Source organism: Accipiter gentilis, chromosome 15 (assembly GCF_929443795.1).
Source record: "Accipiter gentilis chromosome 15, bAccGen1.1, whole genome shotgun sequence".
Classification (NCBI taxonomy): domain Eukaryota; kingdom Metazoa; phylum Chordata; class Aves; order Accipitriformes; family Accipitridae; genus Astur; species Astur gentilis.
This window is the reverse complement of record NC_064894.1, coordinates 15,720,353-15,736,246: the sequence shown is the minus strand read 5'-3', so window position 1 is coordinate 15,736,246 and position 15,894 is coordinate 15,720,353. Positions and strand designations below refer to the sequence as shown.

Here is a 15,894-nt window from a genome sequence, read left to right as displayed (position 1 = left end):
AAGTGTGGTGAGGGAAATATCTTCCCAAAAATCCCTCCATTTGAAGAGTAGGCCAGAAGCATCTATTGGTGTTTACTTACTTCCCTGAATATCATACAGCTATAAAAATCTTGCACCTCTCACAGTGTAATCTCACAGGCCTATCTAGGATATAAGAGGTTTGCCATACACCTAAACTCATGCTTTGACAATATTAATTTTTCACGAGGACACAATTTGGTGTAGGAGAGAGGAGAGGTTTACTGTATACTCCAAAAGGCAGCTCCTACTTTCCCCAGAGGAACATTCTTGATTGACTAATCAGTGCTATGACCAAGTACCACTCTCAACCTGAATATAAACAAACCTTCTGGTAAATACAAACAGTATGATCAGATTTAAAAATACCTATAGAGTTTATAAAAGATAAAATATTAAAGTGACCTTATAAATTAACCTATGCTGCTTAATGACTACTGAAAGTTGCTTTTGTAACAAAAAGGATAAAGGATATTGTAACAGATAATTATTCCCCAAAATTGTCAAACCGTCACAGAAGTCACACTGATCTCTCAGTACCTAAATAAGGTGACAGAACTTTTCCATCTCTGCTGGTTGCCAGTGTGCCACTGTAAAAGCAGTTATCTTTAATACAAGGGAAGTTTTCCGCTTTCCAATTAAAACAATGCCCTATTCCAGGTGCTATCCAGAGGCTTCTACTGACATCAATACTGAAATACCACAAACACACTTTTGTAGTGTTACTAATTAAACAAACAAAAGTACAAATAGTCCAGTTTTTTGCTTATATTAATTTGTTCTTAAATTTTGCCCCTTAATCTTACACTGACTGGTAGTTTTACTCTGAAAGCCACTACATGTATTTCGGGGAGACTCTGCAATGGATATATGAAGGCAGAATTAAGCCTTGAGTCATTCCCCAGATAAAAAACAAGCTACCTACAAGAAAGGACCATTAATCCTTTTCCTATTCTCCCAAATTACAATTCTTGATTCTACAGACAAAACTACAGTTCCTACTTGCCAGAGAGGCACAGTGACATCTACCTTTCTGCAAGTGCTGTCACCTGCACCACAGCAGTGGAAGGACCAAGACAAACCATGCAAGAGTTTTGAATTTTGGTAGCTGATAATTTTGTTTATCTGGATTTTCTTGAAGACAATACAGGGAACACTCTTGAGAATTCCTTGTAGATCTCGGGTCCTTACTCCAAACCACAGAAGGAGTAATAGCCACTCAGTTCAGATACAGTTACGTGTTTTACTAGGTGAAATGTAGTCTTCTTCCATCTCATTCTCAAAAACAGCAACTTCTAAAACTTCAGCCTGGGACAGGCACCTGGCATAGAAAACTACATCCTGAACAGCTGAAGTGTCCAACAAAATAAATTATTGAAAACAGGGTTGTATGGCAAATCGTTAACTAGTGTAACAGCCAGGACAGCTGACAGATGACATTTCAACTTCATATATCAAGTATAAAAGAAAAAAATATATTTTAATAGAATAGTCAAAACAAAGGTACACTACTTTGGCTGCTTATTTAAATGATATGCGGATCGTTTAATGTAACTCAGTGACAATGAAGTATTACAATTCAGCAAATTTTGAAGAATGGAGATGTTCTCATATTTTTCTGCCTTTTCCCAAAGGGCTATAATGCTGAGCAAAGGCATGAGGTCATTGAGAACTTACACCAATAATTCAGGTGGATGCTCAGCAAACTGTTATGCAGTGCTTCCCAATGATGTTTTCGGAACACTTCACTCTCACCATCAACCCAGTTTCTAGTTATACTAAGACAATTTGCTTTATTCTTCAAGAGACAGAAAAACACAGCATATTAAATTAGTAGCTCAGGTGCTGAAAACTGATGAAGCAAAACCGCTTCCTGATCAGTGTACCTGCTACTGTACACACCCATATGTGACCTATGCAACATTTCAGTGGTCGCAACAGGCTTCCAAGTTCAAATTTTGCATTCATCAGTACCAAAAGGAAAGACTCAACAGTTAACTTGACTGGTATACACAGAAATTTTAACTAGGTCCTTAAATGGCCTAAGCCCTACACCAGAACTGTTAATACAGAACTAATATCCATAACTACTACACCACTACAATATCCATATAAATGCCAGCATTACTGCTACTGGGACAAAGAATTGTAGAGCAAAAATTCCTTACTCCACCACAGTTGCGAATATGGACATCCAAATCAAAGGCTTGAACTCTGCTGTTTGGAGAGACAGTGGCCAGAAGCAACTCACCTCAGATATGCAGAATTCCTTGTATCACAAACCAATGCATTACAAACAGAAAACAGGAATATTACCTTAAGGAGGTACCTGAGCATTCAGCTAAAACAAATGCAAACTTTTACAAGAATCAAGTCTATGCAGATATAGTTATCAGACATTCTGATGAAATATATCACATAAAAAATATATAATGTATATTAAAATATATGTATAAGAAACACCTGCATAAGAATAAAGAACATGGCTTATTGGTTTTCTAGCCACTGTCCAAGTCTAAAGCAATCCACCTTGATGTCACATCTGAACAAAGTTACTTTTTTCAGTCTCAGGGGATCAGAACTTAACACTTTCTGAAGAATTCCATTCTTCTTTTAGAAACTCAAGTTTAAGAAAAGGAAAAATCAGGTGCCTTCAAATAGCTTGATAGTATTTTCAAGGGGGCTTTCATCAAGCTTTGAAAAAGATGCCTAGGATACACTGCATGTTTTTTGCACATTGTTGGACTTGCTTTCACGCCACTCTGCAATCAGATCCAGAGGCACCTCAAAACATAGGCCTAACTGGGCCCTTGAGTGCACACAGGCTACTAAGGACTTTTTCTCTCTTTCTGTCCCTCATGATCCAGATTCAACAGTACCAGAAATGCAACTTAATAAACTGTTAAGCTTCTCTATCAAATCATTCTGAATTTCAGCAGGCCACCCTCCTTCCTAGTCATCACAGCACTGTAAGAACAAGCATCCTTGTAATTATAAACTCCCCTGAAAACAGTAGACCCCAATTCACATTTTTATAAACATGACTAGGAAACTTTCTTCCTTGCCTTCTCCAACCCGCAATATTTTAAGTCAGTCAAGAAACGTCCAACAGTCCTGATATTGCTAGCTACAGCTAAGAAATCCTACACCAGCCAGAGACTGGTAGGGAAGAAATTCAAGCTTTCTCTGACCTCTTCTCTCTGGGCCACAAAAAAAACCCAAGCAGTAGTAAAAGCAAACAGAAGAAGGGCCAAGAGGTGGAGGGAAAAGTGTTCCTTCTAAAATAACTAAGGCAAATGCTTCAAAGACTTAACAAAACATCCAAACAGTCCCATATTGAGTTCAATGTTTTGCCCAAACAAATCAATCTTTCCTCAATTTTGCCATATGTCCTTTCTCCTCCCAAGTGCCAGTGCAGCATGCTTCACTTTTTTTTTGTTTGGTACAAGAGTAAATAAATATATTAGAATTTCCAATTTTTTACAATTGTGTGCAGTATTAATTCTGTATTGCTAAAAAAATCAGTGCAGTATTGATTAAATGATTTTCACACTGTATATAGTATTCTTGTATATGCGATGTATATATATGTGATGTGTGTCTTTAAAAATAAAAAGAGGCACTTCCACCTGTTGCATGGATGTGCTGTCCCAGGACAGTTCCAAAATTCTTTGTACCAAGAGGTTTTTTTCTGTTTTAGATAGCTGGATCCATCTTCTTTATGTAAACTGTCATTGGTACATAAGGAAACTCTTTCCATTAGAATGATTAAGACATATTGTTGTCTTTCTATTTAACTACTTTAAGTAATTAAATTGGTTTAGATTAGTTTATAAATTTAAGGATAAGACTTTTGGTTTACATGGAAAACTTTAATTCCACCTAAATCCTTCTATTCTAGTGAAACACTCCATTATGCTGGAGATTAACAGGAAAAATATAGGCCAAACAGAAAACACTCACTAGATCTTAGGTTTGAGATACATACTAAATTTGCCATAAAACATTTTTTTGCATATTATTTGAGATATTCACTTATAAGTTTACAACGAAGCTCACTAACCACCGATCCTATTATATTTTACAGCTAATTTTCTTATTGCTTCATTAGTTTGTTAACATTCTCGAAAACTGCAAAAATTAAAAACATGCAAACAAAAAACATAGCTATGATCCAGTTAGTGCTGAAAGAATATAACAATAATTTGGTGGGGAATGGAGGAAGACCAGTAGTTTTCCATGAAAATACAGTATATCTAGGGAATTCAAAGATAAGCAATTCAAAGAAATCACACTGTCCATGCAAATGATTATGTCCCAACTAATACATCAAAACAGTGTTTGTTCCTGCGGCAGCCTCACAATATGTCAGTCTTTTTATGCATTTTTTAAGTCTTATGATGCAGCAGAGTAAAAAGTAGGTTTACCTACTCTCTCAGGAAATCGTGGAGCAGTGTGCTACTCTGCCGCATCCGTCACAAATTACCAGGCTATGCTTCTTCTCTAATCTAAATTAGCAATGTAGTTCAAGAATTTTTTGTTCAAAGGTTATTAAAAAATTGTATTTAAGCAAGCAGTATTTCTTCCTTTAATTTAGTTGATTAAAATATTGTTTTGGAAATCCTAGACAAAGCAATTTCTTTCCAAAAATTATTTACTAGCAGAATGCATGTGCCCTCTTCCAGAAAAAGCACTTATTCATTTAAGTTAGTTTATTCTTGAAGAACCAATACCACATTCAAGGTTTACACAGAATGCATCTGAGGTATTGCTAGAATTTGTTACACCTTTTCTCATAATTTGGGGAGGTTTTTTCTTGTATTATTTAGAAATGAATTGCAGGAAAGAATTTCTGATTAATTCTTGAAACTACATGCCAACAAAATATGGATTAGATTAAGGAGGAGTGGGAAATTAAAAGAAAAAAAACAAAAACAAAAAACCAAACCACCTCACATTTAGTCTAGTTCACCACTGAAAATAACTCGAATGCCACAAAATTCACTATTTTTTTCCCCCCAAGTATTTCAGCTCATATAACCACTTTTACGAAGGAACTTAAGCCATAGTCCAGATCATCACAGAACTAATTCTGTGCATAAAAAGGCTCTGTATTTTAGATTTGGTGGCTAAGAAACACTTTTTTTCTCTCTAATAATGCTTACTTTCTCTTACAAACTAGTAAAAATAGATATTCATAATGGAAATTACAGCCTATTAATGATGCCTGAAAACATGCAGTTTTTTGCATAATTCAAGCTTATATAAGATAAATATCACTTCAGAAGTTTCATCAATCTTTACATTAGCTTTATATAAATAAGAACTGAGTTACAATCAACTTCAATGTGAAGTCATGTACGGAACGTGATGACATAAGCGTTATTTTTGTTAGCAAGTCAAAAATGAAGTCATTTGAAAAACCTAATTTTAAATGTGTTCTTACTACAAAAATAAAATACTGTTTCACAGGAAATGAGTTCTCTCTTCTTTACTAAGGCAGTGACATCTTAGGCAGCTGTTACTAAATTATCCCCCTCCCCACAAGATGCTCATTCCCATCCCCTGAGCTCCAACCTAAGTTTATGGGAAAGCAAGGAGTCTGTTGCCTATCTAGAAGTCAGAAAAGTCCACTTCAATGGAGCTGTACAGATTACTTAATCATTGGCCATTGGCTTTACCAGTTTACAGAGCAGGATCCTCTTCCACCTGGGCCGGGCTGCTCTTTCCATCCATGTGCTGCCCTCTCAGGTCCCTCCACAGTTCTAGGTAACACACTGTGCTGCTGCGGGAGGAGCAAGACTGCCCTTTACAGAAATTTGGCAAGACTGGCAAATTGTAATTTGAGAAAAATCAAAGTGAAACACGGGCAGCTACCACTTCACAGTGTTCAGATTAATACAATGTTCAAGAGATACTGAAAGATGCTTTTGTAGACAGAAAAGATCCTTATAGCCAATATCAGAACTCCTTTAAAAGACAGGTCAGAAAATTACATGGCAACTGATGCCTTTCCCCACCCCCCAAGAGTATAACAGAAAGGCTGCAACACAAAATCTGAGCCAAATATCTTTCAAAGATCTTGCTGAGATTCACACAACTATCATACATAAATCTTCACTGCAACCAGATGCAACATCCCTGCTCTTCTGATGATCCACATTTAGAGCGAGGTAGGAGAGCAGGCTTCCAAGAACCCCTGGGGATGTCTTCAAGTGGAATGAAGAGCTACTGCTTCACTCCCCACAACAGCCTCTGCTGCCTCAGACCTACTCACAGAGCGACAGAAAGATTGGCTTGCCTTTCTGGGAAGAGCTAGGTTTTTCATCTCATAATAAAGGATGCGGTGAGAAAGTCTGGGAACTGTGGAGTCCTTTACACTAGTACCACTTAAGACAGCTTTCACCCAGTTAATCACAACTAAGGTTGCTGATCTTCTATTTACCACTAACTTCACAAAACAGCACTGTATTAGTTAAGTATTACTGTGCCTATAAACTCTAGTGTGTGAAAAGCCCTCTAATTTCTCCTCCTTTAGTTTTTTACTTTAAATTTGGAAAGCCACTCATTTATCTATTTCCACATTATCTAAAACAATACTGCCTAAGAAAAATTCTATTTTAAATAATCAATTTTAACACTTATTCAAGCCATCTAGCCAAACCCTGAGGATTTAAGTAAAAAACTTAATCTCATTTCACACATGTAGCTTTTAGTTAGCTTCCTACACTGAGGTTGCTTCACTTGTCAGTAACCATTAAAACCCATTGATTTGTAAAACTTCCCACTAAATGGGATTTTTTTGTTGTTTCCATGAGTACAGATAAGGTATCCTTCCAGTTAGCAATATTTCATTTATTTATTAATATTCTTAATTCTGACTCTTAAGTTATGTTGGAAAATGGGGAATCAACACTACTGTAGTTAAATTTGCAGTGTGCCAAACTAGATTAGATACAAACCTTATGAAGATTCACATACACAAAAATTTGTCACCCAGACTAGAAATACTCAATATATAAAGAATTCAAAAGAGATTTTGCACTTCAAGTAGTTATCTTCAATTAGTTATCTTCCTTCCCTCAAGTCACTCCTTTTCAAAATGTGTATTTTAAGTATCGAAAAACAGTTTCACTTAAACCCACACTACTTCACTTTAAGTTGGAAGAAATAATAACATATACCAGGTGCAAAAATGAAACAAAGGGATGGATCATAAGGATCACATTACTCTTTCCTGTAGAAAAGCAAACTTTTGAACCAACTAGATATATCATGAAGATAAAGCATTTGAACTCTGTGAAATGTTGTTTTCCCTTTGACAACTTCAAATATCTGGTTTAAATTTGGTCTTTATTTAAAAAGAAGATGCAACATTTAAAAACTATCAGAAGTACAATATAATCCACTTCCTTCCAGAATGACTTCATAGAACATAGAAGGAGGCTGTCACGGACGCAGAGCAAGACCATTAAGATTTACCCATGGCAATTTACTGTCCTAGTTTAGATCCTTATTCGTAGGAGCTTCTGGTTTTATCTTTAAAGTACTCCGGTTTTAGTAAGTCAAAAAAAATCATCCTTTCAAGCTGTACTTCACCTTCTCTCAGAGTAAGAGTCTCTTCAGAAACAAGACTATATGATCTTACTATTCACAGAAAATGAAGGACAGGATTACCTTCTACTTTTTATCAGAGCTCTGCCAAGTTAATTTGTCAAAAGGCAAACACTTGGAAACAGCTAAAAAAAAAGTTTGATTGCAAACTTGCTCTTCTGAGTATATTAACACACTTCTCCCACTTTCCTGGGAGACACTACTTTATCCCTTTTTTGTCAAGATCTTTGAGAACTGAAAGATTTTTCTCATTCCACACAAAAATGTTCAAGAATGCCACAACTGTGAGGAAAATTCTGCCACTGCCCAATGTTGTCAGTGAAACCGTAACTCAGCTCAACTACAAGTTTCTTATCTAATTTAGTGCCTCAATACAGTGACTTTCAAGAGAAAGCATTCATAGGGAAAAAAATAATCTTAGAATAAATGAAAACTACAATACCAAGGGAGTAAAATTTTAAAACCTAGATTTGTTTGGAAAACCAGGATTCAGTCAAAACAATGCAAGAAAACATTCAGCAAAATCAATAATAAAGTAAAAACACATTAAGAAAAATCAACGTGTTACACTCTTCCGATTAGTTACAAACTATTTTCTTGTGAGACTGGAAAGGTCATTGCTATCTTCAGGCCATCAGCTATAGTCAGTTAGAATAATGAAGTTTATTTTCTATCACTACCAAATTACCATCTGACTTGATAAATCATTAAGATCTTAAACCACAGAAATATAAAATGAAACCACAGGATGTATGAACAGAACCACATCTTTATGTCTTCATATCCTCTTTGTGGCTTTATACCTTCTATGTATCTGAATATATCAGTATTCAGAAGATTTTTTTCTGAAGAGGCATTCAGATAAAAAAGTGCCAAGTTTATGGTTATCTGTGTAACTTAAGGCATATTTTACCTACACTACCACTTAAGCAAGAGGTTGTTGCATTCTACTGGTAAAACCACATGCAAACATAGAACTCAACAAAGTAACATTCTACCCATGAAAGGAAAAAGTCTGCAGTTTTACTGAAAACCACACATTTGGAGTTTGATGTCTTTCAAGAACACATTTGTTTCCAGAATGTATGTATATTGTTTAATGTTTTTCATTTGAAAAAAGATCAGTTTTATACAACAACATACCATTGTGTAATATCAGCTTTGCTTTTTAGAGCCACTCACTGTTGCTATCATTTAAGCTACAATACTAATTACTCATGTGGCAAATGGAGAAGGCCATTCCTTATAGCTGACACATGTGGCTGTTAGAGAATGGCTGGGAAAACAATATTACAACTTGATCCTGATCTAGTTCAAGATGTCCCTGCTCATTGCAGGGGACTGAACTAGATGGCCTTTAAAGGTCTTTTCCAACCAAACTATTCCATGATTCTATGAACTTATTTTCTCATCTTTCTGAAACTTGGGCAATAAATATGCAAAGCACTCTCCAAGTGAAGTATCTAAACCATACATTGAGGCCACAGTCATTATAAAGAGACAAGGTGAAATCTCTCTGGCATTTTAGTTTTAAGGCATACTGCTGCTGGCATGAACCTAAATCTTCAGTTACTTTGCCAAAGTATGCTCTCAAGATTTTTCCTGTAGAGCTCAAGAAAAGAAAAGAAAAGGCAGGGTGACTTAAGTAGTTTGCAATTGAACTTTCATTTGGAATTTCTTTTGCATTTTCATTGGATAAAAACCAGTAACAAAAAAAAAAAAAAAAAACAACTGTTCTTTAAACCTAAGCATTTTTCTTCTGGGAAATTTGACATGTTTGTTGCAAAACGTGAAAGGCTTCTCTAAATGAGGTCAGAATGCTTTATAGTGGAGAGCAACAGAAATTTAACTAGAGAGATCATAATTATTTCTCCTGTTAACTCTAGAAACAAACACTGAAATGGACACACAAGAGCGAGGCATGCTCTAAAATGCTGTCAACTTCATCAGGGCCTCACTCAGATAAGCCTTGGATTTTTAACTGTCACAGCCATCAAGGTGTTTTTATTGAACACAACAATAATTCTTTTCTAGAGTAGTAAGAGTCAAAAATACATGGGTATGTTTTTGAAACCACTTCAAATCTGCATATGGAGTATTTACACCAGACAGGAGCACACAGTACTGTAGATAGTCTACAATCTTGGCAATTAGTCTCCATGAACTTACAGATTTTATATCTATGACTGAAACATAAATGATCACATTTTCTGCTTAAAACCTCATAAAAATACTAAGAAAAGCATAAGTGATTGCTGGATAGTGGACAGCCTTGCATAACTGAGGTGACCAGGTGACCAGTTATGTGTCTAGGAACCACACCATCATGAGATTTATTAACTAATGGCATTTTCAGTGAATGACTATTTACATCTTTCAATGAAAGCACGGAGAGTTTATGGGACCTACAATAGGCCTTCAACTTTCTCCACAAAATACCATTCATTAAGTTTAAAAGAAAAGCGCTGTGAGTACTGGTAGCTAACATGCACCTTCTAAGAATGACCTTCAGTAGCCACAGGGTGGCAGAACTATACTTCAAGCCAATCGATAACTCCAGGACAGTGACCAGACTCTTTCACAGAGTCTTTTTACCCCTCACAGCATAGTTATAGTAGCACAAAATACTTGCTGTGCGTTCAGTGGGTAGTTTCAACACCAGGAATCGGGGGGGGGGGGGCGTGAGAAAAAAAAAAAGAAAAGAAAAAAAGCCTGTACATAATAACAGTACGACCACCTGGCAGTTCTCCAAACATCAGAGCATTGCAAGAGGTTACTAACCTCCGTGCTTCTATTTTGACAATTTACTCAAGTCATACTCAAGTAACTGATCACTAAAATCACTATCAATTTTACCTCATATCGTTAAATTAGCATGAAATTTTTCATATACATTAACAGGTCAAAGGAAACCCTAGACACTTCTTCATTGGAAGTGCAGATAATTTCACCCACATCCATCCTCAGAAAGCAGGGAAAGTTTCATCAATATTAGCAAGTTTAACAGCGACAGTGCTGGTTCCATTGCCTATAAAGCCAAATAGCTCACATTTGGTCTCATGTGGCATCCAAAATAATGCGGCCACTTCCAAACAACTGATTGGGAAAAGTCACCAACTAACTCCCAAGCCATACCTGGAAATGTTTTGTAAGAGCACAAGATGGATCAAGTCAAGACCTTGCCAGAGATTGTTGTAATGGTCTACTGATAAGAATGTTTGAGTTTCAAGCTCTGCACTGGAATGGGCCGTGCAATGTTACTGGCACAAGCAAGGCTTTTGAATCCCCACAGCAAACACAAGTATTGTGCAAAAACATTCAAAGTTCTAGCAAACTCCTAACGTAGGAACCATCTTCCAACCATGTTAGGCAGTTTTATAGATGTGTTTTTCTCTATTTATTAAGTTTTGTCTTTCATAATTACATGGAAATGGCAGGGAGGAGGTGGAAGAGATGTGGACCAGTTATGAATATAGAAAAAACAATAAAAATTTCAAATATGTATTTGAAGATCCTTTGTTAACATATCCACTGATTTAAAACATGCTTTGTACAAAGTTAAAATTTCCTGTCAAATCAAGGACAGAACTGGGCATTTAGAACTCCCCCTTTATTACAGAGATTCTGGGTTCTCGACTCTTTTATTGGACAGAAAAAATAATCTACCATTTAAATCAAACACTAAAGTACTGAATTCTGCTCTGAAGAAACAGGAGTTGCCTTCTAGCCTGTTGTGACATAACTGGCTTACCAACTCTTCCTCCACTCTTCAAAGTAAGAAAACAAAGATATTTGCAAACACCTTTCTGTGAAGAGAAGTGGGCATCAAAAGATTTCTGGCAGTTTTAAGCAGATTGGGCAGGGAGTCATTCATCTTGATGATGGAACAGATATTGATGATGCCAAGAGGAAGATGAAGAGCGAGAAAGAAGATGGAAGAAGGAAACAAAAGACAATAAGGAGCAAGCTGGTGATGAAGACCAGGTGAGACAGCAGCAGTTGTTTCTTGGTTTTCCTCTTTTGCAAAGGGGGAGGGGAACAGTGGAATAGTGCAAATACTAAAATCAGATGCATATCTGGGCAAAATAGAGGAGAAAGGATGGATTTTTTTCCACAGCACGATCACAGGGAGAGAATCCAGAGGTCAGCTGGGAATAATTCTAATTGCTAGGCAAGAAGGCTGAATGCTCGGTTCAGGAGTGAAGACTGGGAAGGCACAGAGAAGAAAGACAAAGCCAAGGGCAGGGAAGATCCTAGTTTAAAACCTGCATGTAACAAAAACATCAGGTCTGGAAGAAAGAATCAATGTCTGTTGAAGCCCATTCCGTCCAGATTTTAGAAAAGAAATCAAGATCACCAAGTTTCATATCTTTTGTGTGGAGAAATATCTGCAGAACGCTTGCCTTAACTTTCTGCTGACTGTGCTGGATTATAATGAATAGAGCCTGACAGTTTACTTGTGCAGCAGAGCTCAGTGCTAATGGTTCCAATTATGCTGCTTTTCCATGCAGTCAGTACAGCTCTTCCAGATTTTTTTCTTTAGTTTACCTTTTGAAAAGTTAAAAGGTTACATGCCCATGAAGCTAAGAATGCTAGAAACAGCAAAAAGCTAAGAAGTTTTTGAAGTTGCCTATGAACATCTTAGTATAAGAAAAGGCATAGGTATTTCTAATTCCAACAAATCCAACACATGAATGTTTGATTTAATAAAAAAAAAAAGCAAAGTGAAAGTCTTCTTATATGACTTATGTTTGTGTTAAAAATAAAGTCAATTAGGGGTAACAATAATAGGAGACATACACACTCCCCTAGGGCCCTTTTTCCACACTTAGATGATGGCAGAACTTCTGTAAGCCTGGTTAATGCCATTCCAGCATAAACTCTTGTATTACAGTGATGCCTGTACTACTGTTGAGCTGTAAGCTGCTTTAAGTATAAAAGGAATTTTCATGTGTAGTTTTTCATACTATTCACTTCTAACTGACTTACAAGTTTAAGTAGAAGTGACAGGACCTGAAGTTAGCTAGAGCTCTGAAGTAGATCTGTCTATCTAGACCTTTTCCTTACAATGAAGTCAGAGTGATTAAAACAATTCCATACTGAAAACTAGATTTGATTAAAACATTAAAGATTTTTAGTTTGAAAGAGAAAATCCAAACTAATTAGATGACCAGCATAAATAAGACTGACAGACAAACGTATTTCTGGCCATTGTTTGTGGGCGAGAAGGGGAGATAATGGAGAGCGCTGCCCATCTCCAAGTTTTGTTAAACAGCGCAATCATGAAAGCCTTAAGCAATAGTCTGCACGGTCATCTCTGCTTTTTGGGAATACCCTCTTTTAGTCACATAGAGCCTAACAGGCATCTGCTCCTCTCAGTGGTCTCCTACAGTCTTGTCCCTTGCACTGAAAGTTCACAGCTCCTTGCTGCACTTCTCTTGTCCTGCCAGACCCATCTTCCAGGTGGAAGTTCCCCTTCCAGCATGATCACCTGCCCTAAGGATGGGATGATCACTTCTGCCACCTTCCATCTGCCTCAGACACGATCACAGAATGGTTTGGATTGGAAGGGACCTTGAAGATCACCTAGTTCTAAACCCCCTGCCATGGGCAGGGACACCTTCCACTACACCAAGTTGCTCCGAGCCCCATCCAACCTGGCCTTGAACACTGCCAGGGATGGAGCATCCACAACCTCTCTGGGCAACCTGTTCCAGTGCCTCACCACCCTCACAGGGAAGAACTTCTTCCTTACAGCTAATCTAAATCGACCCTCTTTCAGTTTAAAGCCATTACTCCTTGTCCTACCACTACATGCCCTTGTAAAAAGTCCCTCCCCATCTTTCCTGTAGGCCCCCTTGAGGTACTGGAAGGCTGCAGCAAGGTCTCCCTGGAGCCTTCTCTTCCTCAGGCGGAACAACCCCAACTCTCTCAGCCTGTCTTCAAAGGAGAGGTGCTCCAGCCCTCTGATCATCTCCATGGCCCTCCTCTGGACTCGGTCCATGTCCTTCTTATGTTGGAGGCCCCAAAGCTGAACACAGTACGACAGGTGGGGTCTCACAACAGCAGAGTAGAGGGGAGAATAATCTCCCTCAACCTGCTGGTGACACTTCTTTCAATGCGACCCTAATCACATACCGTCTCTTCTGTGATGGAAAGTTATTTAATTACGCTCCAACAGTAAGCAGCAGAGAGTTTTCCTCCAAAAGTTTCTCTCCTCCACCTTGTAGTAGACTACCCCAGTTATTACTACTTACTAGTAGTACTACATTTTTAAAAGATGATCTATTTCAGAAAGACATAATCTGACAGGACATACAGGACAGGCTGACACCTAACTTTGTTTCTTTCTAGCAGAAAGGGACAGCTGTGAGATTTTGTAGAGGACTCTTCCAGTATGAGCTATACATACATGAACATACTGAGACTGTGACAGTTAAACATGCAGCAGTAACTGTAAAGATGCTCCTGTATGTTGTAATTCTATGCTTGTCTTTAAGAAGAAACCTGTAAAGCCTAATCAGAGGGAAGACAGATTGAAGAGGTATAGATAAAGTCATCTTCAATACTGCTTGCTGCATAGCAGTTACTGTCTCACAAAATTGTGATCTGGGGCATGTAAAAGCTGAACTTTAGACCTTACACCAGCATATCTGCAGCAGTAACTTCTCTCCACCCCCTTTCTTCAGGACTCTCAGCATACCTGTACTGTATTCTTTTTATTCCAAGATTTCATTAAACCATCAAAAAGTTTCATTCAGAGGCACTGTAACCACCATGGTTACAGATTAACAAAGCATTAAGCCTATGTCATTCTGGAAGGACACTGGTTTCCCTAGCTACAATCCCTCACTTGCTATCCCCATGACGGATAGTTTCTTCCAGCACTTCACCCTGCTTTATGCTGCCTTCTGCAGACCAAAAAAAGCACCTATTGTTTAGAAAAAATAGAATTTCCATCATGTACGCTATTTTGTTACTGCAAACCACTTTATTTCTACATTCATTGCCTGTAGATGTTTACACAGTCACTGTTACCTCTATAATAACCTTAACTAGCTAAGCTAGAAAAGAACACAGATAAGCCTGATCTGGGATGGGGAAAGTAGCATGGAAGAAGTCAGTGGGATTTTTTTGCACCCCACTGCCAAAAATCTGTAGCTTTGCTGTATACACAGGGCTGTACAAAGTTGTAACTGGACAAAGGAACAAAACCAATGTAACCAAGACAGAAAACTCTTACCATATCAACAGGAAAGGAAGGAAAATTGCTCTCAATTCAGGAAGGGTATCAAGGGACAGATTTACTAGGGGAACTAACTGTGGCCTTCTCCCTGTGAGTACAGCCTGCTATAGTGTGAGCTTCTAAAGCATTAAGATGGTTGGGAATGGTACAGTTCCCACCCCCTGCAAGAGGAAGCTGTGGTTCACAGATCTGCTGGGAACACAAAGGAAAACATCAGGACACCTGACCTCTTAACACAGGAAAACTGAATGCCCTCTCCAAGTTGATGGTAGAGTTAGTGGATTCTCTTCCTCCAGGGATTCATGCAGAGCTTTTATTTAGGCTTTGCACAAGACATCTAGTCTTCATACTAGCATATTTTATTGAAACAGGAGATTTCTTGTTTTCTCTCATCCTCTGCTCAACATACGTTCCATTTCTAACACAGACTTTATACTGTGTTCCAGACAAGCTACCTAGAAAATGTTCTGATACTGACCACTGTTGTTAATACTCAGTGTCAATCCAGCAAATAAAAATTCCTCTCGGAGCAGAAAGGACATACCCGGGAGGGAGGGAGGTGACAGGAAATATAGTCTAAAAAGACTCATTTTGAGGATGCATATGATGCATTTTATAGTGAGTCATGTCTTTGACAACATGCCTTAAGAAACTCACTTTAAGATATTACCTTGTATTAAAGTAAATGATCACTCTAATTAAGCTCTATCAATTAGGTTACTAGAGAGACATTTGAGTTCTTGTTTGCAAACATCAGATTTCAATGCACTCTTTTTCAGAGGCAATCGAAGAATTAATACTAAAAATCCTTTGAGTACACGCAGATTTCAAGACAGACTGGATGGTTCAATGGATTATTTTTTTAAAACTTGTATAAATTCACAAGTAAGATCTGACTAGTATAGCTGTTGACACATTTGGCAGTCAAAAGACAGACCAGAAACTGCATCATCTGCTGTCATTTCTCAGCAATAAGCTCATCTCAGTAATGGAAACATGTAGAAGTTCTCAGTGAG

General features: G+C 37.6%; 1 protein-coding gene across 4 annotated transcripts in view; it reads right to left on the bottom strand.

Moving 5' to 3' along the window:
- Positions 1 to 15,894, bottom strand: part of KLHL32 (kelch like family member 32) — a 130,395-nt gene that overhangs the window by 99,832 nt on the left and 14,669 nt on the right. The window lies entirely within an intron of this gene.